Here is a 27,263-nt window from a genome sequence, read left to right as displayed (position 1 = left end):
TCTTTGGCTTCCAGCAAGCAGTCTGTGCAGAAGGCTCCGCCGCTGCTCCAGTCTTCCTGCATGTGGTTAGACGCTGCTACTGCCAATACACCAGCTGGTAAGTCGGAAGTCCCTTGATCTGTACCTAGCGTATTCTCTTTGAAAAATCCTTCAGCTACGTAAACTACAGCTATCTGGCCTGTTCCAAGTGTTAGTTAGAAGAATGACTATTGCTTTCCAAGCGTACGCATGGTTGTCGTCCATTGTTTCCTCGAGCTTGTACCGTGTGCAGTGGTTGACGGGCAGATATTGTAGAAATTGCATTAATCTATTTCAATGCGGCGCCATAGCGCCGCACATTTTGGGCACAGGGGCCGCATCACAGCGGTAACTTTCGAGCATCACGCCAGCGCCTCCTCTACTCTGAGATGCCTGCACGGAGTAAGATAAACAGGAGCGCCGACTCCGCCGCCGCGCAATGCATTCGCTCGGGACAAACCGTGCAACGCAAATTATACATCGCGTATCGCCATCTGTCGAGGCGCGTGGAAAACACTCAACAGCTTGCTTCTATGTGCGCATGCGCTGATTGGCGGAGACCGACGGCGGCGCAGAACGGGCAGCGCGGCACCCGCAGAGCGCGTTGTCTGCTACAAACGTAGACCCTCGGCCGTCTCAATTTGACAGCAATCAAACACAAAAAATATATGCGCACAAATAATAAAAGCGCAAATAAACACGCGGTAGCACTTTTATGCACGCATACGAAACATTTTTAGATGTCTTTAGAGGAAACAGCTAGACGATAAATGACGCTGTACAAAAAGACACAACAGAAGTACTTGTTTTTCACTCCTCTACGTCTGCGCGGAAGCGAAGGTGCGAAATTTTCGTCTTCCTCGCTTTGTTTACAATGTCTGTAGCATGTATATTCATGCCTGACGGAACAAGGCATCTTGATACTTGTGCGTGAAGAGACTGAGCAACAGGACAGTGTTTTGTTCCCGGCTGTAAATCTGGTTATGGCAAAGGACGCGAAAAATTTTTGCTCTTCGCTTCGCCATCTGATCTTCTACTGCACCAGCGGCGTCAAAAAATTCCTGAAATAAGCGAGCGCTTAAGGCAATGGACAAAATATGTGCACGACACTTCGAGAAGCAGCTTATTTTTGATAGTTACTTCAGCAAAGACAAAGGCGATGTCCTGCTAAATGTAAAGAAAATGTCTCGACTTCGATGCTGGGCTGTTCCTTCAATTTGTTTAGGGAAGCCTGGCGTAGCTCAATGATGCTGAGTGCCAGGAGGAACCAGAAGACACCAATGCGGAAGGACGAGAGGAGCCCAATTTAAATTTGTCTACAACTACACACAGTGCAGGTGCCTTTCCTTGTCCAGAGACATGCGGTAATGTAGAGAGAGAAAGAAAGAAAGGGAAAGAAAGACAAGGACGTTAGCCAGTGTAAATACCGGCTGGCTACCCTGTAAATTCTCAGTCTTGCCTTCGAGATGATTCCCCCAGTGATGCAGACACATAATCAGAGCGTCTCTTGTGAAATAATAAGCAGGAAACACTGGCAGCGATTCCCAATTTTTATGTTTAATGAGAATGTGGCGATTCTGCTCGCAAGAGAACCGGGCAACACGAAAAGCACCGTGAGAAACAAAGAAGCAAGCAAAGCATCTTAGCACATGATGCGTGCTCAGATAAAAAAGAGTGATAAACGTCAGCTTTTGCATAGAAGCTTCTTCTCGCTGTCGTCTGTCATTGCTTGAGACCACCCGAACTGCCATTATATCGCCTTACCATTTGCTATAGTTTTTCTTTCCGTCTTATTTTCCGTAATTTGTTTATTTTCTGTTCCTGTGCCTTGTAAAGTTCCATGTAGGCCACCTGACAAATGCCCTGCATTTGGCTTGTAGAAGATAAATTAAATAAAGTGATACATGACTTGTTTCTCCTGCTAATGTCACTCCGTGAACCGCAAGAGCTATGCACGCTACAGGCGTCAGGGCGTGCGCGGAGCAGGCGACAAAACGGATAGGCAAGCAGGTGCCGCGAGAGAGTCCCCGCGCCTTTACTCCTTCGGTTTGTTGGGCCCGCCTCTCCGCTGCAGAGTTTTTCCTCATTCGTAGCGCCATCTAGCGAACACGCTGTGAAGCAGGAACCGGTTTTTCAGAATGTGTCCCTTCCAGATGAGCGGAGTCGGCGCTCCTGTCTTAACTTACTCCGTGGTCTAGGGTCAATGCCATCGCCGACCCCGTAGACGTTCATCGTGCCAATCTTGCAAACGTGTTCGGGCAGCGTGTAACTGAAGCTGCATTTATTGTTACTTCAGAGACCAGCCCGCAAATTAAGGATCGGAGAAAGGCGAAGTAGAAATGCGAAGCACACTGTTTGTGGATGATGATGATTCCCTCTTACTTCCAAAGGGGCATGAATAAGCTGCATGTTTGGGACACGTGAAGCACAAGTTATTGAAAAGAAATTGAAGCTTTCGTAATGCTAAAAAAAAGCCAATATTACAAGAAAACCACTAAAGAAGCCATCCACGCACAAAAGAACAAATTTTTCCCACTAGGCAGGACAAAGAACATGCTAAATTTATCAGGAAAACCGCTAAATTGGCAATGAGCTTTGACAATGATGGTGACTAGTCAGATGTGGGTGCTCAGGCTGGTGCGCATTGCCGCAGCCATGTTACCCACACAGACCAATCAAAGCTTGCAGTTGTCCGAGCATGTCGACGATGGGAGGGCTCGTCGCGGTACCCCACAGCAGCTATGGTATCGACGCTATACAGCAAACGCATGTACAGTCATGGACAATTGAAATACGAACGAGCTAAAGCTAGCTCGAGTGCGTTTTTTTTTTTTTTTTTTTCGGCAGTATGTGCAATATCATGAATACAGTTTAAGTGGCGGTGTGAAATCAAGCTCTCGAGTTCTACTTTTTATTTCTTGTTCTGGGTTCATTTGTCCATGACTGTACATGCAACTATAGTGGCTAACTGTAGTGCGTATAGGCAGTATAACAATGTTTGCTATGTGCACGACACGGCTGGAGTGCGCGCTGATGTGCTCCAGTCTGGTCGCGCTATGTGGTGCGGACCGGAATTGTTCTGTGCCAGCTTGACCAACAGATAGTAGCCACATCCGAATGGCGCATTTTGAAGCGCTATCAATAGCTCAATACGAAGCAATGTCTGCCAAGGCATCTGTACAAGAGCGGCCAGGAGTAAGTGCACGCTAAGCATTATGTGTGGTCTGGGCCTAAGTTTCGCGTGGTCCTAGGCTAGTCGAGTGCTCAAAACTAATCGGAAATAAGCAAGACCCGACGGCTAATACACCGATGAGCAGTGTGGCCAAAGCTTTATTCCTATGGGAGTGGGTGCAGCCAAGCATGAACAGACGATAGCCGATTTCATCTGGAAATATGTAATTCTTAGCAAAATTCGAAACAAATTCTCCCTTCAGCCTGTTTCGTTCACTACATCAACTATTATACACAACAGTACGAAAAAGCGCAGTGATCCAAACACATCTTTGATTGATGTCAGCTATCGGCCAATTGCAGCCATCTATGGGAATCTTACTTAAAAGGAATGATAACTTGCTGGCCATACGCCTGTCGCATATGGATGAAGTCGAGAGTATGACGGAAGCCCATCTGGTCGGGATGATGCATACTTAAAAGGAAGGGATCGAGACACCGACCAAAAAAAGGTTGAAATATATTTAAAAATACATTAACGTTTCGGCTCCCCCACGGGAGCCTTGTTCACAATGAAACATGCGGCAGAGCTTGCGCCCTTTTTATGTGTGGCTCAAAACATGACCAAGGCATGTGGCATACATGGATGGCAGATTTCCTTCATTGCGATTAAGAGTGTGCGCCATGGACATCTATGGGAATCTTATATATGACAACATATGGCAGGCCAACGGCAGCCTTGAAATGAGTGAGGAGAAGACACCTGTTTGAAAAGAGAGTGTTTGAAGAAAAATTTACTTCGGACTCATCTTGTGAACTCCATGCGCTGCGCACAACTTAATAAATTTGGCTGAAATGTTCACAGCAGCGTGTGCTATCTGCAGGATGTGTTTTTTCACCAAGCCCAAGGGGCGGTTCAGGGCCACTTAAGAGAAACACTAACCATTCGCATTATAACCCAAAGTCATTTTTTCTCTAATGCCTCCTCTCAACTACGTACAAACCGCATTCAAGTTACAGATTTGTTCAACTATCATTCAGCGATATTATTTTTCAAACTATTAACTAAACAAGTTTCTTACAACTTCGTTAGTTCTGATCTACTTCTAATAACACAAGGTTTGCAAGGTCCTAATAACACAAGGTTTGCAGCAGAAGGAAATTTCCTGCTACCTTTGTGCCATACTAATTACAGAAGGATGGCTTCCTCTTTTTGCGCACTTAATCTTTGGAACAGTCTACCATATGCCATTAAATTGCCATCTACCTTGTAATCATTTAAGCACCAACTTAAGAATTATTTGCTGTGTGATTAACATTGTGTAATGTTATACTGCTAATTTATATTTTTGCTTATTCCATTTTGTTGTTTCTCTGCTCTGTATTCCGCTTTATTTTTTATATAACAATTAATCAAGGGTCCCATAGTTGCTGACTATGGGACCCTTGTCTGTATATTATTTCTGGTGTAAATAACTGTGTGAATGAATAATAAACTGAACTGAACTAAACCAGCATCTATAAGGTTAATCGTTAATTGGTAACAGAGGATTATATGGCATTCTAAACTAATAACTCAATTTTGCAAGTTCAAGTATCTTTTCTGAACCAAAACGGCCCGAATATGAGAAGAAAAAGAAATTTAATCAAACATCACACCTATGTACTGGTACTGGGGTTCCAGCGTTCCCAAAAATTGCAAATTTACCATCCATTTTCTCCAGTAAATGTCCAGCCTTCTTGCAAATTAATGAAAATGTTGCTTGAAAGAGTAAAAGGCCAGTCAAAATTGATTAGGTTTTTTTGGTTTTTTGCAGTTAGTAGCAACATGGTTTTTGGACTTGGCCCTCAAGAAAGACACAGACCACAACACCCAAGGTTTAAATTTCTTCCCACAAAACCAGGCTAGCTCTTGACCGCTGGGTAGTCTGAGCATGCGCACAAGAGCTCTTACCGTGCCGTACACCAAGGACAGTCATTCTCCTAGCAGCCAGTGAGAAGCGCCCCATAAGTTTAATCTGAGAATCTGACAACTACAGAAGCTGTAAAACAGAGTAATGTTGATTGTAGAATTGTAGCACCGATAATACAGTTACAGGTCAGCATAGCACGAACAGAAGGGATAAATGCCCCTGTCTTTTATAAACACCTTGCCTGTGCTGGAGACTAATTACAGCAAATGATTGAGGATCTTAATCAAGAAAGTGTAAGAATTGGTTTGAAGATGAATATGCAGAAGACAAAGATAATGTTCAATAGGCTGGCAAGGGAACAAGAATTCAGGAACGCCAGTCAGCCTCTAGAGTCTGTAAAGGAGTACGTTTATCTAGGTCAATTACTCACAGGGGACCCTGATCACGAGAAAGAAATTTACAGAATAAAATTGGGTTGGAGTGCATACGGCAGGCATTGCCAAATCCTGACTGGGAGCTTACCACTGTCGTTGAAAAGAAAAGTGTACAATCATTGCATTCTACTGGTGCTAACATATGGGCAGAAACTTGGAGGTTAACAAAGAAGCTCAAGAACAAGTTAAGGACCGCACAAAGAGCGATGGAACGAAAAATCTTAGGACTAACATTAAGAGAAAGGAAGAGAGCGGTGTGGATCAGAGAACAAACGGGGATAGCCGATATTCTAGTTGACATTAAGCGGAAGAAATGGAGCTGAGCAGGCCATGTAATGCGCAGGATGGATAACCGGTGGACCATTCGGGTTACAGAATGGATACCAAAAGAAGGGAAGTGCAGTGGAAATCGGCAGAAAACCAGATGGGATGATGAAGTTAGGAAATTTGCAGGCGCAAGTTGGAGTACGCTAGCGCAAGACAGGGGTATTTGGAGATCGCAGGGAGAGGCCTTCGGGTTTGCACCACACGTGATGATATTGTTTTCATCGCGACTTAGTATGTCAAGTTACTAATGCAATGACCCATCAGTCATCTTAGTCGCACATTTGTGCCTTTCCACGCTATACTTTGGAATATATACCAAGTGAACGAGACGCATGAGTTACACGGTTTGTATTTATTTTTGGAACCGCGGCCCCACCGAGGACACATTACGCTTCCCAAGAGCCTGTAAAGGATTTCGCCTTAATAAAAAAACAGCAGAGCGTGTGAGGCAGACTTATAAAACAAATCGAATGCATGAAATAAAAGAAAGGGAACGATAGGGTGTAAAAGCGTTAGCATGAGCTAGCCATATATTCCATGTTCTCCTGGTTGTCATCGCGATCTCCAGCTTATTTTCTTCTGCAGCATGTTCACGTTGCTCATTCCACGCATAACTACATGAAGTAAGCGGGCGGAATGCGTTACTCAAACAGCCGGGTAACGCGGACCAAACGAGCGAGAAGTAAATAAACAAAATACCCGTATGCACAGCCGGCAAACGCGTTCTCTGTGCGGTGAGTCACTGCGGTATTACCTTGCGGTGACGTGGTACTTAATATATCCCAAATTATTGCGATGTTGGCAAATAGCAAACAAAATATCAGGCTCGTAGCAGACGCCCGCCGCCTTGGTGCGGCTTCCGCAGCGGAGAAAGCCCACGGATGGATGGATGGATGAGGCTGAACCCTTTAAATCGGGCGGTGGCATACGCCACCTAGCCATGACTATCAACATATTTTGTACTTTGGGCCGGTGAAATTTCACCCATGCCTTGATTTTATCCACCAATAAGATAACCTCTGTTTGGGTATTTCTACCCGCTTAAAGTCTATTTTGCCTTCACTGTCCCTAAACCCCAATGCTTTGAAAAAATCAGCCCCGTTGCTTTGCACTGTAGGGTTAAGCCCTTTACAGAAAATTATGAGGTGTTCAGCCATTTCCTCTTCTTCTCCACACGCACAGCACAACGTGTCTATACCTTGGTACTTGACTCGGTACATCTTAGTCCGCAATACTCCCGTCCTGGCTTCAAAAAACAAAGAGCTTCCCCTAGAATTATCGTAGATATTTTTTTGGGCAATTTCTTGCTTGAAAGTTCTGTATGTTCCCAGTGCTGATTTTATCTGCATCCCTGTTTTCCACAGACCCCTCTCTGTTTCCTTAACCTTTTTCTTAACCGCTGTTTTCTGGTTTGCACCCCTCCTGCAGTCGAAATATTTGATTGACAGTTTTCTGGTCAGCTTCCTCCATTTTGTATCAACGTTTCTCATGTACAAATAACTGAAAACTCTCCTTGGCCACCGCTTTTCTGTCATTTCTCTCAATCGCTCCTCAAATTCTATCTTGCTGCTGGCTTCCCTGCCCTCAAATGACGTCCATCCCATGTCACCCTGTAGCCCCTGATTTGGTGTATTTCCGTGTGCTCCCAGAGCTAGTCTACCTACCCCTCGCTGCTTAACTTCCAGCCTTGCTCGAACCTCTGATCTCATGCACAGGACCGCATTGCCGAAAGTCAAACTAGGGACCATCACCCCTTTCCAAATCCCTCTCACAACTTCGTACCTATTGTAATTCCACAGTGCCCTATTTTTAATCACAGCTGCATTTCTGCTTCCTTTAGCCATTACATATTTTTCATGTTCCATTAGGTACTCAGCCCCATTGTTTATCCACACTCCAAGATATTTGTACTTATCCACCACCTCCAGCGTAACCTCCTGTATCCTATGCTCGCTGCCCTGATTATCATTAAAAATCGTGACTGCCGATTTTTCTTTACAAAACTTCAAACCTAAGCTATCTCCCTCTTTACCACAGATGTCCATTAATCTCTGCAAGTCTTCCTTGCTGTCAGCCATAAATACAATGTCATCCGCATACATCAGTCCTGGTAATGACTGTTTAATTCATTCTCCTTGCTTGAAATAGGAAAGGTTGAAGCCAAGTCCGCTCCTCTCTAATTTTTTCTCTAATCCTTGTAAATACAGCATGAACAACAGAGGTGACAGAGGGCACCCCTGCCTAAGCCCCTGCTGTATCTCTATAGGCCCAGATACCTTGTTTTCCCATTTTATAAGCACCTTATTACTTTTATAGATATCTTTTAAAAGATTACTTACTCCATCTTCCACATCTAGAGTGCCCAGTATGTCCCACAAATCCTTTTGGATTACACTGTCATAGGCTCCCTTGATATCCAGAAATGCGAGCCATAGGGGCCTGTGTTCCTTTTCTGCTATTTCAATACACTGTGTCAATGAGAACAGATTATCTTCTAACCTTCTTTATTTCTGGAACCCATTTTGTAGTTCCCCAGCACCTCCTCGCTCTCCACCCATGCCTGCAGTCTGTCCTTTATAATCTGCATGACCACCCTGTAAACCACTGACGTCACTGTTATGGGACGGTAGTTGTTTATGTCGGTTTTGTCCCCCTTTCCCTTATATATCATGCTCATCCTGCTCAGTCTCCACCCGTCGGGGGCTTTACCATCCATTATCATTTCGCTCACTGCCTCTCTTAATGCTTTCTTAGATTTTGGGCCCAATGTCTTTATCAACATAATTGGGATGCCATCAGGCCCTGTCGACGTGCTACAAGGAACCCTTTTCTCTGCCCTTTCCCACTCGCTTTGTGCCAGTGGAGCCACTGCACTAACTAGTCTATCCTCACCTGATTGAGCACATGCTATGTTTTGTTCTTTAAATTTTTCTGTCATCATTGTTCTTATATGTTCCATTGCCTCATCTCCCTCTAGCCGAACACCTTGAGCTGTAACTATAAACCTCTGCTCTAGGCTAGTCTTATTACTCAAGGAGTTGAGATGTTCCCAAAATTTCTTCGCTGCTTTTCTATCCTTTTTGTTTACTTCTGACAACCATTAGCTCCACTTTCTTCTGATCTTCTCATTGATCAAATGAGATGCTTCCCTTCTACCACTACCACAATATTTTCTTTGCTGAAATATGCAATTGCTTACGTTATTGCTTGTGCAGGAACAACAATTGGAAATTAGTCGAGCGTTGGAGGATAACGGAAAAGGAGGAATGGGGAAAAGCAAAAGAAAACATGTACTATGCTTTGCTGAGAGAAACTATACACCAGTCTGCATAAAAGCATCGATGCTTTCGCGGACTACGGGTTATTGGTACATAAAGAAAATGTGTATCTATATATGTATATTTCTTTTTATCTTCCTGCTGTACATACTTTTTTTCCCTATTGTTTCCTTTGATTGAAGCACAAAACTGTGTCATTCAGACCAAAGCACTGCCCTGTCCCGCTCAAAAGCAACTTTGCTTTGGCGGGCTGACAAATTACTCAGATTGTATATTTTATGTTCTAATAATAAAGAATGAATGAATGAATAATGAATTCTACAGTTTAAAAAGTTATTCCATTTTCTGCCTACATAAGCTTCTGGTTCACCCCTCTGCTTTGAATATCTGTGTTCCCTGGATGCTTCCTGACGTTTCTCTATGGCCTTCTTAACCTCCTCATCCCACCAGCTCTTGGGTTTATGTCTTCTGTTCCCTTTTGTCCTGACTCGTACCTTAGCAAGCTCTAGCTCACGCTCTAGCTCGACGCGGGCGGCACTCACGCCACCTCTCGGCCGCAGAGCCAACCAATTTCTCTCCTACTTTTGCAAGCCGGATGGGCATCTTGCGCTGGTGTTTGAGGTATAGAAGTGGCGCCTGGTGGCAGCAAAAAACGTCATCTGGGTAGTAGCAGCTTGGATAGTATTGAGCCCTGGCTGTGGCGAAGCAGGTTTCTAGCCCGCGTTTTGCGTCGATTCGCACTTTTTTCTGCCCTGTTTCGAATGCGAAAAGGCTCGTCACTTCTCACAGACTATGGCGACCAGGCTGCGAGCTGGCCGCAGCCTATAGTTATACGAAAACGAACTCTCCGTGTGCCGTGGGACGTAATGCTGGAAGCGGAAGACATCGGCGACGCCGATCCGGAGATACCTAGCTCAGCCTCGAAAAAGCGTCACCGTCGTTACTGCTGCATCGTGGGCTGCCATGAACAAGAAAGCCTGAATCCCAACATCAGATTCTACCGTTTTCCTTCAAGGCCTCACGAATTGGAGCGTCAGGCGCGCTGGATAACTGCAGTTCGTCGCGCTGGGTAAGCGAAGTGGAAGACCGACATAGCAGCAGGCATGGCTGGTGATTCATGATTCGAGACCCGGCCACAGCGACGATTAACAATTCGACTGGTGCGAAGTGGTGAAGTGACCAGGTGTGTGCAAATCACCATAAATGGTCGGGCTGATTCGGCGACAATTCACTACCCCACTACGAGCAGCACAGGTTAGAGAGTTGAATGTGCTCATCCTTGACCTGAAGCCAGCACGTTGAGGCAGCACAGCAAGGTAGTATTGATTACAGCACATCGATGTTCAAGCGCTGTCATTAAAAATTACATCAAGCGAGCAGCGTACGAGCTCGCGCTGCAGCGCGATTTGCACGTACGTACGTTACTGCGAGCTTATATGCACTGCATCAGTTATTTATCAATTGCTAAAGGGACAGATGGCCGCTACTACAGCGCAGGCATAATTACGTACTTGTCTAGCGGCATGCAGTCAACAAAGATTGCAGGAGACCCGCCGTTTCGCAGCATGTCGAAAGACCGCTGCCGTCGCAGCGCGTACGATCGTGCGCACGAGCAGTTTGTACACCGCAGCATGCTGAAAGACCGCTGCCGTCGCGGCGCGTACCGTCGTGCGCTCGAGCAGTTACGTACACATGTCTGCTTATCACTGCTGTGAATTCATTTATAGAAAGCATTTCCTCACGTTTGTGCGCCTGAATCTAGCAGCATGGAAACCTGACCTAAAGTTCAACTTTGCACGTGCGTGACTCGCTTCACTTGCGATTAAGGAATCTTAGTGAGCAAATGGGTGTTCCATTGCTTGAACATCGTCCTATGGCTCCTGCTAAATTTTATCGCCGTGGCAGTGGCAGATCATAGAGTGTGACACATCGTTCGTAGAGGTCACGAAAGACGCTCCAGAGGCACGCATTAAAATGCATTTCCTAGAGCTTCAGTCCAAGTACTCGTGTACAGAGTTTTACACAGACGCTTCTAGGTCACATGCCATGGTTTCTTATGCAGCCGTCGGCCCATCTTTCTCGGAATCCGGTGTACTCCACCCGGAAACAAGTATCTTTACGGCTGAGGCCTATGCACTATTGTCGGCTGTGAATCATATAACGAAAACAAAACTTCAAAAAACTGTTATATTTACAGACTCTCTAAGCATTGTGAAAGCTCTGATGTCACTCTGCAAACACAAAAATCCGGTACTCATTGAGCTCTATTCCACTCTATGCAGAGCGTATATATCAAACCAGCATGTCATTATATGCTGGGTGCCGGGCCATAGAGGCATTGAGGGTAATGTGCGAGCAGACCAAATGGCCACATCAGCTACATCGCACACTAGTAATCATACAGTAGCTGTTCCTGCAACAGACTTGAAACCTTTCTTGCGAAAGAAACTGCGAAGCCACTGGCAACGCTTGTGGTATGCTGAAACAAATAATAAACTTCACATGATTGAACCACAGTTGGGTTTCTAGCCCTCAGCTACGAAAACACGACGAATTGATGTCCTATTCTGTCGTCTCAGAATAGGACACACGTACGGCACCCACAATTTTTTTGCTTACTGGTGATGAACCACCAACATGTGGTAGATGTGGTGAGAGGCTGACCGTCCTCCATGTCCTGCTAGAGTGTCGGGAAGCCGAAACAGAAAGAAGAAAACATTTTCCTGTAGCATACCGCTATCATATCCCTCTTCATCCCATGATGTTTATTGGAGAAGAACTACTTTTTAATGCCAAAGCAATCCTCAGCTTTTTGAACGATGTTGTGCTACATGTTATTAGCCCAATAAGTTAGTAGCGCATCCTCTCTCTAGAGGATGCCGCTGTGATAGTTTTTATAGCACATGCCTCCAGGCCCTTGTGGTAGAAGGGCTCTGTGTAGGCAGTTGTGCTTTTTGTCAATTTTCATTTGTGTATCGTAGCAATATTTCACAGTACACTTTTCATGGTCATAGTACACTTCATTACATATTGCCATAATCTTATTACATGTAGATCTTACGCATTTTACAGCAACTAATTTTAGGCCCCTTTACAGCCACGAACATGTACCTATCAGAATTCATCACTCCACTATGAACTCACTAACACTGGCATGGCGCTCTTTGGCCATACCTGGCCCTTGCGCCAGTAAACAACATACATTTATTCGGTACGCGCGAGCTGCCAAGATTTCGGCTTGCACCCGGCATGATTCTGCGGCCAGCTCTTTCAGGTCTCTGCAATGTGAACCCTGCAGGTAAAGTGCAAAGGTAGGATGGCTTTGTCAAATTACTCGTTCCACTCGCTCCGTGTTCGAAGCACTCGGATCAGCGTACTCGAAAAGCTCCTGCATCGCCCGGACGTACTCCACCAGCGATTCGTCCAGGGCTTGCGTGCGTATCTCCAACTCCCTCCGCATCTGCAGTCGGTAGTCGTATGGAAGGAATTCGCCTACGAAACTCGTCCATGGTGCTCGCCGTGTGGTCTACCAAACGGTACCACCGGGCAGCCTGGCCGACTAGAGCAACCGGGAGAACTCTCTCCTAGGGGTGTGCGAATACTAAATAGTAAGTCTCGAATTGAATAGCAAAATTATTTAATAGAAGCTCGAATATTTACAAATTCTCATGCAAAAAAAAAAAAGCAGCTGTTGTACGTGATCTGGGGTCAACTTCTCCCTCCGGGCCGTAACAATGTTACCAGCCGTCGAAAAGAACTTTTCACTTGGTACACTCGTTGCTGGAATGCCCATGTACTTCATGGCCATCTTGCAACGTCCTGGGAAGTGTTGCTTGCCTGTCTCTTTCCAGAATGCTAGAGGGTCTTGGTCCTTACTGCAAGTGGGCTCTCGAAGGTACCACCGAAACTCCTCGATGTTGGCTGTTTTGGAAGAGTGTCTTCTTTCTGATGACGCTGCCAGCTTCTCAATACTGTCCCAGATACTGCTGACGTGCTCCTTGTGAGCTGTAGATGTTGACGCAGCAGTATAGTCACTTGATGCTTCTCCTGGAGAGCTCTGCAACTCAGTTCTTGCAAGCTCCGCGAGCCTTGTTTCCTGGAATGTTTGAGCACAAAAGAGGTTCTTAAATCTTGGGTCACAGGCGGTTGCCAACACATATTCCTTTTGCTCGTCCTGCCCTGGAAACCTTGTCCTCATGCTTTTCAGTGAGTTTCTTGCAAACTCTGAGGTGTCATCATCGGCTGCAATGCAGTCTTTCAGGACCATTTGTGTTCCATAGAGAAATGGTACTACTAACGACAAAGTTGCATATTTCTGGCCATAAGATCTTTGGTCGCCGATGCGATTGATTCAAGACCTTTGACGAGCCCAGCCACTGCTTTCCACTCCTGTGGTGTCAGGTTGGGCGCAGTTGTCTCAGGGGTGGCAAGCTCTAAACAAACGGCTTCTTTCAGCTGCACAAGACGCGAGAGCATATCATGCTCACTGTTCCGTCTTGTTTCCACGTCTTGAATAAGTTCTAAAACTGAGAGCTCCATCCGTCACTGGCAATCCTGCAGTCTTGCCGCAGCTTGGGTACTGTGTTTGTAATGACCAACAATTGCACAACACTTGAGAATGGCAGGAACTCCTGCTCTTTCTTCCTTGGCATCTTTTATAGCTAGTTGCAGTGTATGGCCCATGCACTGCATTGGGACGCAAGAAATGCCCCTAAGGGCCGGGTCGCACGGAAGTTTTGTGCATTGTCCGTCACCACATAGACTGACACTTTCTGCAGTGGCAGCTCCCAGTTATCCATCATTGCTTGCAGGTGCTCCAAGATGTTGCAAGCTGTGTGACTCTCGGTCAGACTCCACTTGTCCAATGCAAAGCTTCTCATCTCGAAGTTAGAGGTTAAGTAGTGGCAGGTAAGACTGATGTAACTTTGGTTAGACCTCGACGTCCACATGTCACTTGTAAACGAGATCGACTTTATGCCTTCCTGGAAGTCCGCATGCATTCTCTCCTTGACAGCCGTGACTGTGTGTCTGTACAATGCCGGGACGATTGTCCTCGAAAACGTCGTGCGACTGGATATCTTGTACAACGGCTCCATGTGGTTCATCAGCTCTTTGAAACCTCGATTTTCGACACAGATGTAAGGCTGAAGGTCGAGCGCCAGCATTCGGGCAATCCTGCTGGTTATCTCCATTCTCTCGCGCTGCGATAGGTCCTTGCTCGACTTCAGCGCACTTTTGATGAGCGGCTGTGCGCCTTCTGGTCTTCCTTGCTTCCCGCGCTGTCTCTCACAATCACACCGTGCAAAGAAAAAAACTTGTTCTTGAGATTGTTCGCAAGTGGCGTCGTCGTACTCGATGGCGTTCGAAGTTTCGTATCACAGCTTTCGCACGTAGCCTCTTGGGCCGAGTTCTTTACGAAATGTTTCCAAATGGCACTTTTCGTTCGTTCAGTAATGTTGCCCCTGACGTCGGACTACGTTTTCCGACAGATAATGCGGATCAAATTCGGGAGCAGAACACGTCGGCTAGGTTTGCGATAGTGAGGGACTTGGTGGTTTCAGATTGCCCGGCGAAACGATGCCAACTGCTAATGACGCGGAGCGGGAGGGGTGACGGGGGTAAAGTCCCTATATAAGAAAAGTACCGCCATCTTTGATCAACGCCGCTTTGCTCTCTCCTGTATTTCCGATTGGACAATGATAGCGCATGCTTTGACTTTGTTATATATATATTGCAAAGCGATTTATTCACGTGTAAACGTCAAGGAATGCGAGAAACGTCAGGCGAACGTCAAGAAGCGGCGAGGCGACCAGCAGCCAAAATCCGGGCAAGCGCAAGCTCGGGGCGCGTGGTTAGCACTGACACTGTGGCTTGCTTGCTGACTGCTTCGTCGTCGTCTTGTCTTCTTCATTACATTGGCCCCCGGGAAGTAGCGTAGCCATCCTGGCGACTTAAGGCGTTGTCAGTATAGAGGGGTCATAATAGGGCTTGAGGCGACTCACGTGAACGATTTCTCGACCACGACGACGTAAGTCTTGAGACGGTGTCAAAGGCTCAACGTCATAATTGACTGGAGATGTCCGAGCGCGGATGCGGTAAGGCCCATGATAGCGGGCCAATAATTTAGACGAAAGGCCAGGCGTACTCGGAGGAATCCAAAGCCAAACTAGGGCACCGGTCGCGAAAGTAGTGAGAGATCGGTCGGTGTCGTGCCTGAGCTTCTGGTGACCTTGGTCCTCGGTTGTCAATGAACGGGCCAACTGTCGACAATCTTCGGCGTACTTGGCGACATCAGAAATTGCAGCGTACTCAGATGAGTCAGGTGTGTCGGGAAGCATAGTGTCCAGCGTGCATGATGGCTCACGGCCGTACAAGAGGAAGAACGGCGAGAATCCTGTAGTCGCGTGCGTAGCAGTGTTGTACGCATATGTGATGAATGGAAGGACGGTGTCCCAATTTGTCTGGTCTGACGCCGTGTACATCGTCAGCATATCCCCCAGAGTGCGATTAAATCGCTCAGTGAGGCCATTAGTTTGCGGATGATATGCACTGGTCATGCGATGAACGATGTTACACTGCACGAGCAAGGCTTCAATAGCATCTGACAGGAAAACACGTCCCCTGTCGCTTAAAAGCTCACGGGGAGCACCGTGGCGCAGTACGAAGTTGCGTAAGATGAAAAACGCAACGTCTCTTGCTGTGGCTGTAGGCAAAGCTGCAGTCTCGGCGTAACGCGTGAGGTGGTCCACGCCGACAATTATCCACCTATTCCCAGAGGTGGTCGAGGGAAGCGGGCCGTATAAGTCGATACCGACGCGGTCGAATGGACGGGCCGGGCAAGGGAGAGGCTGAAGTGTACCGGCCGGGCGTTGAGGTGGAGTCTTGCGCCGCTGACAGGCAGTGCAAGCACGTATGTACTTGCACACAAATGCATACATTCCGCGCCAGTAGAATCGCTGCCGCAAGCGATTGTAGGTCTTGAGAACGCCGGCGTGAGCGGTTTGTGGGTCAGCGTGGAAAGCAGCGCATATGTCCGTGCGCATGTGGCGAGGTACCACTAGAAGCCACCTCCGGCCATCAGACGCGTAATTCCGGCGATAAAGGAGATCGTCGCGAATAGTGAAATGGGCGGCTTGGCGACGCAGAGTTCTTGGGGCGGGATAAGTGGATGTGTCAGTGAGAAAGTCAAGGAGTTGACAAATCCACGCATCCTTGCGTTGCTCCGACGACATGTCTGCAAAGTCAATAGGCGACAAGGGAGCCGAAGAGGCTGACGGAGAAGCCGTGTCAGACGCTAGCGGCGAGCGGGACAGTGCATCAGCGTCCGAGTGTTTGCGGCCGGATCGGTACACAACACGGATGTTGTAATCTTGCAGGCGAAGCGCCCAACGACCGAGGCGTCCCGAGGGATCTTTCAGCGACGAGAGCCAGCATAGAGCATGATGGTCCGTGACGACGTCGAAAGGGCGGCCATAAAGGTACGGACGAAACTTAGCCAAAGCCCAAATTATAGCGAGGCACTCTTTCTCAGTGACAGAATAGTTACACTCGGCTTTCTTGAGCGTGCGACTCGCGTAGGCAACGACGTATTCTTGGTATCCTGGTGTTTTTTGAGCCAATACCGCACCAAGGCCAACACCACTGGCGTCAGTATGGATCTCCGTAGGCGCATTAGGGTCAAAGTGACGGAGTATCGGTGGCGATGTTAGTAAGCGCCGTAGCGTTCGAAAAGATTCGTCGCATTCTGTTGACCAAGCAGACAGGCCGTTAGAGGCGGTCAGAAGGTTGGTAAGAGGCGCGATGATGGTAGCAAAGTCGCGCACAAATCGACGAAAATACGAGCACAGCCCAATGAAACTTCTAAGCGTTTTCAAGGAATTGGGCTTGGGATATTCGGCTACGGCACGGAGCTTCGCGGGGTCCGGAAGAACTGCCTCCTTGCAGACGACGTGGCCTAGTATCGTCAGCTGGCGCGCAGCAAAGTGGCACTTCTTTATGTTAAGTTGAAGGCCAGCAGAGGTGAGGCACGTGAGAATCGCACGAAGACGAACAAGGTGACTTGGAAAATCGCGAGAAAAAATGACGATGTCGTCAAGGTAGCAGAGGCAGGTATTCCACTTGTAGCCACGAAGGATGTTATCCATCATCCGTTCGAAAGTAGCTGGGGCGTTGCACAATCCGAACGGCATCACGTTAAACTCATACAGTCCGTCAGTGGTGACAAAAGCCGTCTTAGGTCGGTCAGGGTCGGCCATTGGAACCTGCCAGTAACCCGAGCGCAAATCCAGTGACGAGAAATATTCTGCCCCTTGCAAACAATCGAGAGCATCATCGATGCGGGGCAACGGGTATACATCCTTCCGAGTTATCTTATTGAGGCGGCGGTAGTCAACACAGAATCTGATAGAGCCATCCTTTTTGCGCACAAGTACAACAGGAGAGGACCAGGGGCTCTGGGATGGCTGAATGACACCACGCGTAAGCATATCATCCACTTGTTCGTTGATAATACGCCGTTCTGCCGCTGAAACTCGATATGGTCGTTGGCGTAAGGGCGCATGGGAACCGGTGTCAATGTGGTGTGTGACGCTTGTTGTACGACCTAAAGATGGTTGAGCGCAATCGAAGGAGGAGCGGAAGTCTCGAAGAAGGGCCAGAAGTTCGCTGCGTTGTGTTGACGGTAGATCGGCAGCAATAGAAGGGTGGAAACTGTGTGGACCCGAAGGTTTGGGCACAGGTGATGTCATGGCATTCAGTTCAAGATGGGGTTGGTCCTCTGCAAACTCGAGGGAGCGCAGGAGATCGGCACCTTGAATGTGACCCAAAGATTCACCACGAAGTAATGTAACGGAGGATGGGAGCCAGTTGGAAACTAACATAGTAGTAGCACCCGATTCAACCGTAAGTACAGCAAACGGCAGTCGTAGGCCGCGACGGCGGAGAAGTACCTCCGATGGGGCAAACAGAACAGTTCCGTCAGGGGCGGCCGTACAGGACAGAGGCACAAGGGTCGACGTTTCAGGGGCAATATCTGTGTCCGCAGCAACCACCAGTTTGTGAGCGTCGGGATGATTATCCACCGAAAGAGAGGTTTGCAATGGCGTAAGGGCCACTTCTGCACGGGAGCAGTCTATGACGGCGCGATGACGTGAAAGGAAGTCCCATCCGAGAATAACGTCGTGGGAGCATGACGGCAGCACGAAAAACTCGATGACATAATGTTCACCTTGAATAGCGACACGTGCGGTGCAAACAGCTGAAGGCGCAATGCACTGTGAGCTGGCAGTGCGGAGCATTAGTCCCGAGAGCGACGTGGTCACTTTTTTGATCTTGCGGCATAGGTTTTCGCAGATAACCGAAACAGCGGCCCCCGTGTCAATAAGCGCTAATGCGGCGGTTCCTTCAACGTCGACGTCGATAATGTTTTGCGGCGAAATAGATGGAGGCCTTGGGCAGTTCGACGCGCATGCAGCTCTTGCCTCCGGAACTGCAGCGATCAGTTTCCCTCCTCCGTAGGAGGTCGGCGACGCATGGGTGATAGGGAGCGTCGTCGCGGAGATAGGGACCGGCGGTTAGCATAGGCTGGCTGATCGTCAGAGACGTACCTTGGAGGCGACCGGGCAGAGGAAGGAACAGGCCTGCCCATGACGTCAAATGGCGAAGGTGGACATCGGCGACAGTGGCGGGCGACGTGTCCAGCGACACCACAGGCGAAGCAGATGGGCCTATTGTCTGGCGTTCGCCACGCGTCGGGGCGGCGGAGGAACGGAGCCGAAGGTCTCGCGAAGGCGAGCGGCGCAGCATTCGCGGTCGTCGGCCAGGCATGGGTCGGCATCGCAGGTCGAGCATACGGCGCAGGATGTTGTGGGGGTCGAGCCGCGACGGAAGCGTAGGTAAGTGGCGCAGTGACGGGTGGTTGGTGAGTCACAGGCGGGAGGGCCTCAGCAACCTGGGTCCGAATGACGTGTTGAAGGTCCGGAGCCAAAGACTGCGAAGGCTCGTGCGTGAGAGGCAGCAATGAAAGCTGACGCGCTACCTCTTCCCGGATAAAGTCCTTGATGGTAGAGAGCAGCGGCTGTTGATCGGCAGAGTGGGCAGCTAGCTGCAAGCTCGATAGTGTGTCTGGCGTCATGAGGGCTTGGCGGGCGATCGTGCGCTGCCTACGCAACTCGTCAAAGCTTTGACACAAGGAGACGAGTGCCGCGACTGTGGTGGGATTTCTCGCGAGCAGCATCTGAAAAGCGTCGTCCTCGATGCCCTTCAGGATGTGCTTGATTTTCTCGCCCTCTGTCATGGTAGGGTTGACGCGGTTGCAGAGATTCAGCACATCCTCGATGTAGCCCGTGTAATTCTCCCCTGGATGTTGCGCACGTTCACGCAAGCGCTGCTCTGCGCGAAGCTTGCGGGCCGTAGGCCGACCAAAGACGTCCGAAATGGAAGTCTTAAAAACGGACCAAGTGGGTATGTCGGTTTCGTGGTTGCGATACCACAGTTGCGCGATGTCCGCGAGATAAAACATGACGTGACTCAACTTCGATGAATCGTCCCATTTGTTATTGGCGCTGACCCGTTCGTATGTCGACAACCAGTCTTCAACATCGGAGTCACCTGAGCCGTTGAAGATGGGAGGATCCCGCTCACGGTACACGGCGCTGCAGGTGGCAGGCGCTGCCGAAGGGTCAGTCTGTGTCGAGGTGTCGTTGACCATCATGGGTGCAGGAACCGAAGGGAGCGTCCGGGAGCGGAGTTCCAGGTTGGTGCGGGGGACCCACGCAGCCTCCACCAAATGCAAAGCGATTTATTCACGTGTAAACGTCAAGGAATGCGAGAAACGTCAGGCGAACGTCAAGAAGCGGCGAGGCGACCAGCAGCCAAAATCCGGGCAAGCGCAAGCTCGGGGCGCGTGGTTAGCACTGACACTGTGGCTTGCTTGCTGACTGCTTCGTCGTCGTCTTGTCTTCTTCATTACAATATATATATATATATATATTTTTTTTTTAACGCCTCAAAGCCATGTTGAAAGTCCTCTGCGCAGCCGCAGTTGCCGGCGGCGGCGGCGCGCGCCCGGCCTGAAAGTTTCAACATGGACTTTCTAGGGCCGCCACCGTCGACTTGCTTTCGCAAGTAAAAAAAATAAAGAAAAAAGCACGCGCTTTAGGAGAGGAGACGACGGAGGAAAGAGTAGATGGCGGTACTTTTCTTATATTGACCCTTTTCGCGGAGCAGTTTGTTTTAGAGAAACGAGATGGCGCTCACGGCGGCGCGCCATACCTCTCCTCAGCGACCGCGCACGAATACGAAACCATTACCGCTTCTACCTTGCTTCTGTGTGATCAGCTGTCGGAAATGCAACTGAGTTTTTGCTAACACACTGTGCTCCAATCATGCTAGATTGAATAATGTGGATTGAAGACGTGTGCAGTAGTTGGCTGCAAAAATAGTGACTGGCATGTTAAGGAATAGAATGAATCTGTGTGGCGAAGTTCGCGGACCGCTGCTGCAACTGTCCGAACGTGTTACCGGCACTTCGTGATGTACAGCTTTCCTCAAGGATACAAAAATTTGCTCATCCGCCAGCCTTGTATCGCTAACCTTCAAAGAAAGGGCTTCATCCCCTGAACATCGGCAAGAGTGAGTACCACTCGTTAAACAATGACAAAGGGAGTATCGCCACTTCCTGTCATAGTAAGTTTCGCGCACGTTATCTATACACATCTGTCCAAATGGCAGGAAAACTTACGCCCACTCTATCGCCGACGTATCAAGAATAAGTGAATATACGCACACTTGAATATATGCGCACTGTATACACACAATAAATGACGGACTACACCTATGGCGCACCAATGGTCGAAGCTGTGGGGGAGCACACGCTGCCACCTTCTCCCGCGGGCGCTCGCCCGTCGCCGGCGCACGGAGCGCCCGCGACAGCAGCCGGGTGGACATCTCGTGCGCGCACACCGCGCGCTGCGGGAGCCGGGCGAACACGGGAGAAATGCACTTTGCCCTCTCCCGGTTCTCGCTCGCCTCTCGTGACGCGCGTGCCGCGCGGGAAGAGGGAAAGTATCCGGCGGGCGAGGAGGACACTCCCCTCGCGGAAAGGCAAAAAGGCATAAAAGAGCGCGACCGAGAGACCCCCGCTCTCTCTGACCTCGCTTGACCTACTGCCTGGACGGAATTTACCTGCTGAAAGCCGTGAATGACCTCGTTCGCTTGACTACCACACGCGACGAGGCAAGCCTATTTTATTAGTTGTTATACAGAGCGGACTTCCCTCTACAAGTGTGTTTTATTGCTGACAGCAATAAACGTTGTTGAGTTGACTCGCTGGTTGCCTTATTCGCCCGAACCCTACGTAGCTGCGATTACACGCGCTACGGGTTGGGGAAGACCCCCACAAAGCTGAATGTTTTGTGATGGTCCACAAGAGTAAGCAAGTTACTAGCTGTAATATATACAGTAAAAGCTCGATGATACGATCACGGCTAATACGAATTTCCGGATGATACGAATTTTTCTGTGGTCCCGGCCGAGCCCCAATACTTTGCAACGTGCTAGAGAACGGTTGTTACGAATCGATTTCCGGCCTGCGTCGGTTGATACGAATAAACGCCGCCCCCACCGACGGCCGCGAAAGAGAACAGCGCGCAGTCACGCGCTTTCTCCCGTTCTCTTTTGGTGCGGAGGCGCGGACGCGGCGCCGTACAGCGCGGACTCCGCGACTGGGCGCGAAGAGTTTGAAGCAGTGGTGGCGCTTTTGTACTTTTCCTCCTTTTCGGCGGCCGCCCATCGGACGGAGTGGCTGCTGTGCTTCCGGCGGCGTTCTTTGTGTTTGCGCCATTTTACCTAGTCGCAGCGAGCTATGTCTACCGAGATAGAAGGACATTAGAGACTTTTTCTTCAAGAAATAAATGCTTTTTACGTACATGTGCCTGAGTGAGTTCACCTCTGACTCTTTAATTTAGCTACAGTCGAATCTCGTTAATTCGAACACGCTTATATCGAACATACCGCGCACCGACAATGCTCTTAGCAGCGCGCCAAATCACGCGGCGGCGCCTCCGACCGGCATTGCTCCGACACCGCCGTAGAGCAAAAGCTCAGGAGAGACCCCTCAATGCCGCGCGCGAAGGAACGGGGGAAAAAAAAAAGAGCCCGCGGCGGAAATTTCACCCTCTCTCAAATTGCAAGGTCGCCGTTTCTGCATCGCGCCGGAACAAGCGTGTACGTGCCGACTAGTGTGTTCTAGACAACCGTATTCTAGCACACACTAGTGCCGACGTCTCAGCCACGCGGATAAAATGACAGTGAACCCTTCTCCTCTATGCTTCCTCTATTTTCTAGTCGCATGTTGACCTTGCACGCTGCGGCAGCAGCGCAGAGGGAAGCAGCGGCGGAGGCGCAGTCGGGCCAACGAAACTGCCCGCACACGCTCGCTTCCCGATAACGGCAGAAAACGAAACTTCAGGGAGCGGCTAAAATTAGCTGGTGCCAGCACGGTGGCGGGCGCGCACGGAGATGTGCGCACGGAGTCGAAGGTGAGAAAGCTACGAGGGAGCTGAGAGGGAGGGAGGGAGGGCGAGGGGACCCACAGAAGCGGCGGAGTTGACCGGCCAAATCCGCTTCCCTGCCGCCCTCCTTCCTCACCTTCGACGGTCTCCGCGCGCACCCGTGTGCCGGCGCTGCCCGCTCCCTGAAGCTTCGTTTTCTGCCGTTATCGGGAAGCGACCGTTAGCCGGCCTGGGCAGTTTCGTGGCCCGCGCTTGCTATGCGCTTGCTCGCCGCGATATTTCATGACTCGCACCGTTCGTGCATCGTGCTATGGTGCACGAATACTTCAAAAATACGTCCTTTTAATTCGAACAAATTTTCGGGCCCCTTCAAGTTCGAATTATCGAGATTCGACTGTAGTTTTAATTGTTTTGATGATACGAATTTCGGCTAATACGAATATTTTTCGTGACCCCGTGAGATTCGTATCATCGAGCTTTCACTGTATTTGCTACAAGGTATTACAATGTACAAAACAGCTACGTTTCAAGCCTTGTGTGCAGCAAGAACAAATCTATCGGAACTAAGCACACCCGCGAGCGATTAGGCAGAAAATAATGAGAAAGTGGCCGCACCGAGGAACTTCACTGAGTCAGAAACTGACACGCCACTGCTTCAAAATATTTGCCAAATAAAGAACAAAGAGCAAAACACACTAATCCTTACTGAATTCATAATCGCAAAGCTTGGAATGCATATTTAGCCCCGCTTTTAGAAGAAGCACCATATACACTGCTTGCGCCGTTTGGACATAGCTTAATCAGCTCCGAAAGCGCTTTTGCATGTTCTTTGAAGCTGCAGGTGATCAAAGCTTCGTGTCGTCCACCTATAGTCACCGTCTACAATATCTCCGAAAACAGAGGTTTTCTAAGCTGCGCCGGCGTCATACACTTCCATTGTAAATAACGAGGCAACGGAGGCAGTTGAGGCAAGCAATGGACGCGTCACCACGTCATCTAATATGGCAGCGCCCATGGGATCGCCGCGAAAAGGGTCAAGACGGGGGGGGGGAGACACTGGCGCCACCTATATGGGGCTCTTGCGTTGCCCAGGGGGTGCTGCAAAAATGGTGCTAAAAAGCGCCCTCAATCCGAAACTGGGTAGTACCAAGCTCGGTCGTCTGCTTCGGGAAGCACGTTTACAATATGGACCCGCCACTTTCGGTTATGTTGTACCACGGCTTGCAGCGAATATCGGGCGCCGAAGATTTTTCCTGGGTGGCATGCTGCTAAAAGGCAAGAAATTATGCAACGCCGAATACGTGTACGCCGTTCAAGAAATAAGCGGCGAAGTTTTAGCGCGGTGTCATTACACGTAAAGAGAATGGTTTCCTCGCTGCAGGTCGGTTATGGAAGAGTGAAGCAGCGGTCATATCGTTTATGATGGAATAAGAAGGATGTTCATTCTTTGCTTGTACTGTCAGAAAATATGTGAAACTGCTACATGAACGCTGCAGATGGAGTGACCACTGGTTCGACTCTACATAGAAGCTCTGGATCGGGCTTGTTCGGAAAGCACCGGTCGCGAGGTGGATACCCAAATGGTGAGCGGGGTCTAGTATTTTTAATGCACTTGGCGTTGCGGAGTTATAAATTATAGCTCCGTAATCAAGGCGCGAGCGGACGAGACTGTTGTACAAGTTTAGGAGGCATTTTTGATCACTAACCCATGTTGTGTGCGAGAAAATTTTTAAAAGTTTAGCCGAGTCAACTTTCCATCGGGGAACGTGTGGCGAGCATCTCTCTCGTTCTGTTAAGCCTAGCATAATTGGGAAGTGGTCATTCCCAAAGGGGTTCTTGAGAACGGACCACTCCAGGTATGGCATTAGTGTACTTGATGCTATACTTAAGTCAATGGATGAATATGTGTTATGTGTGATGCTGTAATGTGTAGGCTCTTTCTTGTTAAGTAATGATGCGCCTGAAGAAAACAGAAAATTTTCAATTTGGCGACCTCTCGCATCGCAACGCGAGTCTCCCCACAAAGTGTTATGTGCGTTTAAATCTCCGACAACTATGTATGGCTCGATCCTGAAGTTCATTTATGTAGTTTTGGAATTCGGCTTTATGTAGTTGATAATTGGGAGGGATGTATATAGAGCTTACAGTGACCAGCTTGTCAAACAACACTCCTCGGATAACAACTGCCTCTAGGGGCGTACAAAGTTTTAGTTCCCGGCAGGCAATACCTCTGTCGACTACAATAGCCACACCACCGGAAGACATGACTGTGTCATCGCGGTCTTTACGAAAAATGGCGTATTGTCAGAGAAAATTTGTTTGCGTGTGTTTGAGGTGTGTTTCTTGGACACACAACACCTTTGGATTATACTTATGTAGGAGTTCTTTGATGTCATCGAGATTGTGGAAGAGTCCTCGGACATTCCACTGTAGTATTTGTGTATCCATGTTGAATGTGGTTTTTGTGCTGTGTGTTAAGAAAGAGGAATTACTTCACAGAGCCCTTTCCGGGCGCCGTGATGCGGTATTTTTCTTGTGTGGAGCGATCGCGAGACTCTCGCGGCTCCTTAGGCGCTAGTGGCACCGTCTGACTGGTTGTTGTGTCCATAGCCTCTTGCGAGGCGCAGGACACGCACTCTTGCGAGCGGTTGGTTTGACGAAAAGGCCTCGCCTCGAGGGACGAGGCCCTGCAGACCACCAGCCCGGAGGTCAATTGCCCTTCTTGTGAGTTGGCGGAGCAGCGCTAGCTGCAGCCGCCGAGGGGGCGGATGGCGTCACTGCCAGCTCACTGTGTGGGGGCCGGACAGCCGCCGGAAGCCGTTGTGACGCTGCCCCCTGACGCGCCACTTCGGCAAAGGTGTTCTTTGGCAGGTATGAAACCCGCCTACGTGCCTCCTTAAATGATATGTTCTCTCTTTTACCTTGATTGTAACAATTTCTTTTTCCGTTTTCCATGATGGGCAGGACCGCGAGTATGCGGCGTGCTCCCCATCACAGTTCACACAGTGGAGAGAGTTTTCGCATGATTCAGAGAGATGCTCAGTTGCACTGCATTTCGCACAAGTTTGACGTCCTCGGCAGTTCTGCGAACTGTGGTTGAATCTTTGGCACTTGAAGCATCAAAGAGGGTTTGGCACGTATGGCCTGACACGTAATTTAATGTATCCAGCTTCAATGGTCTCGGGTAGAACACTAGAACCAAAAGTAAGAATTATATGTTTTGTCTTTAGCTCCTTGCCATCGCGCCTCATCTTGATTCGTTTTACAGTCAAAACATTTTGTTCTTTGAATCCTTCCAAAAGTTAATCTTCTGTCAGCTCCAACAGGTCGTCATCAGAAATAACACCGCGGGTGGTGTTCATGGTGCGGTGCAGGGTCACAGTCACAGGAAAGTCTCCAAACTACACTAGATTCTGTAGTTTATCATGTTGCTTCTTATCGCGGAGTTCCAGAAGGAGGTCACCGCTGGCCATCCTCGTCGCCTTGTAACCTGGTCCTATAGTCTCTGTCAAAGTCTTCGCAACAATAAAGGGTGAGATCACTCTCACGGTCTTTTCAGTTTTCTCACTATGTACCACGTGGTAGCGTGGAAAGTTCTCGACTTGTCGGCCAAAAAATTTAAAAACTTCTTCGGTGCGCGCGCCCCCTTTTTTGGGGGCGATCAGAAAGCGCGGGAAAAGAACTAGCCATGAAAATATTCATGTTTCGGCAGAAACGCCAGCCACCCACCATGGAGTCCTACTAGGGGACGCTGCAGTGCCTGTAAACATAGGCCCTGCAGACGCCAGCTGTACGTCACCACTATAACCGAATATGAAATAACCTAGGAAGGCTACTCACACAGGGTTAACCCTCACTGCCAAGAAGATCGGAAGTAATAAAGAAGAGAGGAGAAGACAGGAAAGATTAAAAGTAAGAGAGAAAGACGAAGGTTGGAGAGGAGGATAGGAAAAGGCAACTACCGCTTTCTCCCGGATGGGTCAGTCCGGGAGTGCCGTCTACGTGAAGCTGAGGCCAAAGGGGTGTGTTGCCTCTGCCGAGGGGCCATAAAGGTCCAAGCACTCAGCATCGGCTCAACCCCCAGGATCCCCTTTTCCCCGGACACGGCTAAGCCACGCACGGTTAAACATGGGAGGGTCTAACCCTCGTGTGCTCGGGTCCGTGGTGTCGCAACACACCAAACGCCTGCTTGCGCAGACGCCCCTGCGGGCTCACGCGTACCGACCACCGCCGCCTCCATCGGAGTCCTTGGAACCAAGCTGCGCTTGGCACGGCAGTGGGCGCATGAGCAGCGAACACGCTGCGATGCCGGGTCGGTCCTCGGGTGCATCCGTGCCGTTCAAAATCTCGGACCGCGCCCTCGATCCCTACTCATACGGGTGGAGGACCGCGCAAGCAAGAAAGTCAGGAGGCTTGTCCGGCGCGCAATATCATGCCCTATCAGACGATCGCAGACCAGTGACGCAGCTAGGCGAACCCGCTAGAAATGCGATCACGTACGGCTGACCTCACAAAGGGGTGTGTTGCCTCTGCCGAGGGGCCATAAAGGTCCAAGCACTCAGCATCGGCTCAACCCCCAGGATCCCCTTTTCCCCGGACACGGCTAAGCCA

At 49.2% G+C, this 27,263-nt stretch overlaps 1 protein-coding gene across 3 annotated transcripts in view; it reads right to left on the bottom strand.

Moving 5' to 3' along the window:
* LOC119443188 (run domain Beclin-1-interacting and cysteine-rich domain-containing protein-like) overlaps positions 1-27,263 on the bottom strand; it is a 323,250-nt gene that overhangs the window by 22,493 nt on the left and 273,494 nt on the right. The gene's annotated exons all lie outside the window — the stretch shown is intronic.

This window comes from Dermacentor silvarum, chromosome 2, assembly GCF_013339745.2.
Source record: "Dermacentor silvarum isolate Dsil-2018 chromosome 2, BIME_Dsil_1.4, whole genome shotgun sequence".
In the NCBI taxonomy this organism is placed as follows: domain Eukaryota; kingdom Metazoa; phylum Arthropoda; class Arachnida; order Ixodida; family Ixodidae; genus Dermacentor; species Dermacentor silvarum.
The sequence above is the reverse complement of the archived record's forward strand: the minus strand, read 5'-3'. Positions and strand labels throughout refer to the sequence as shown.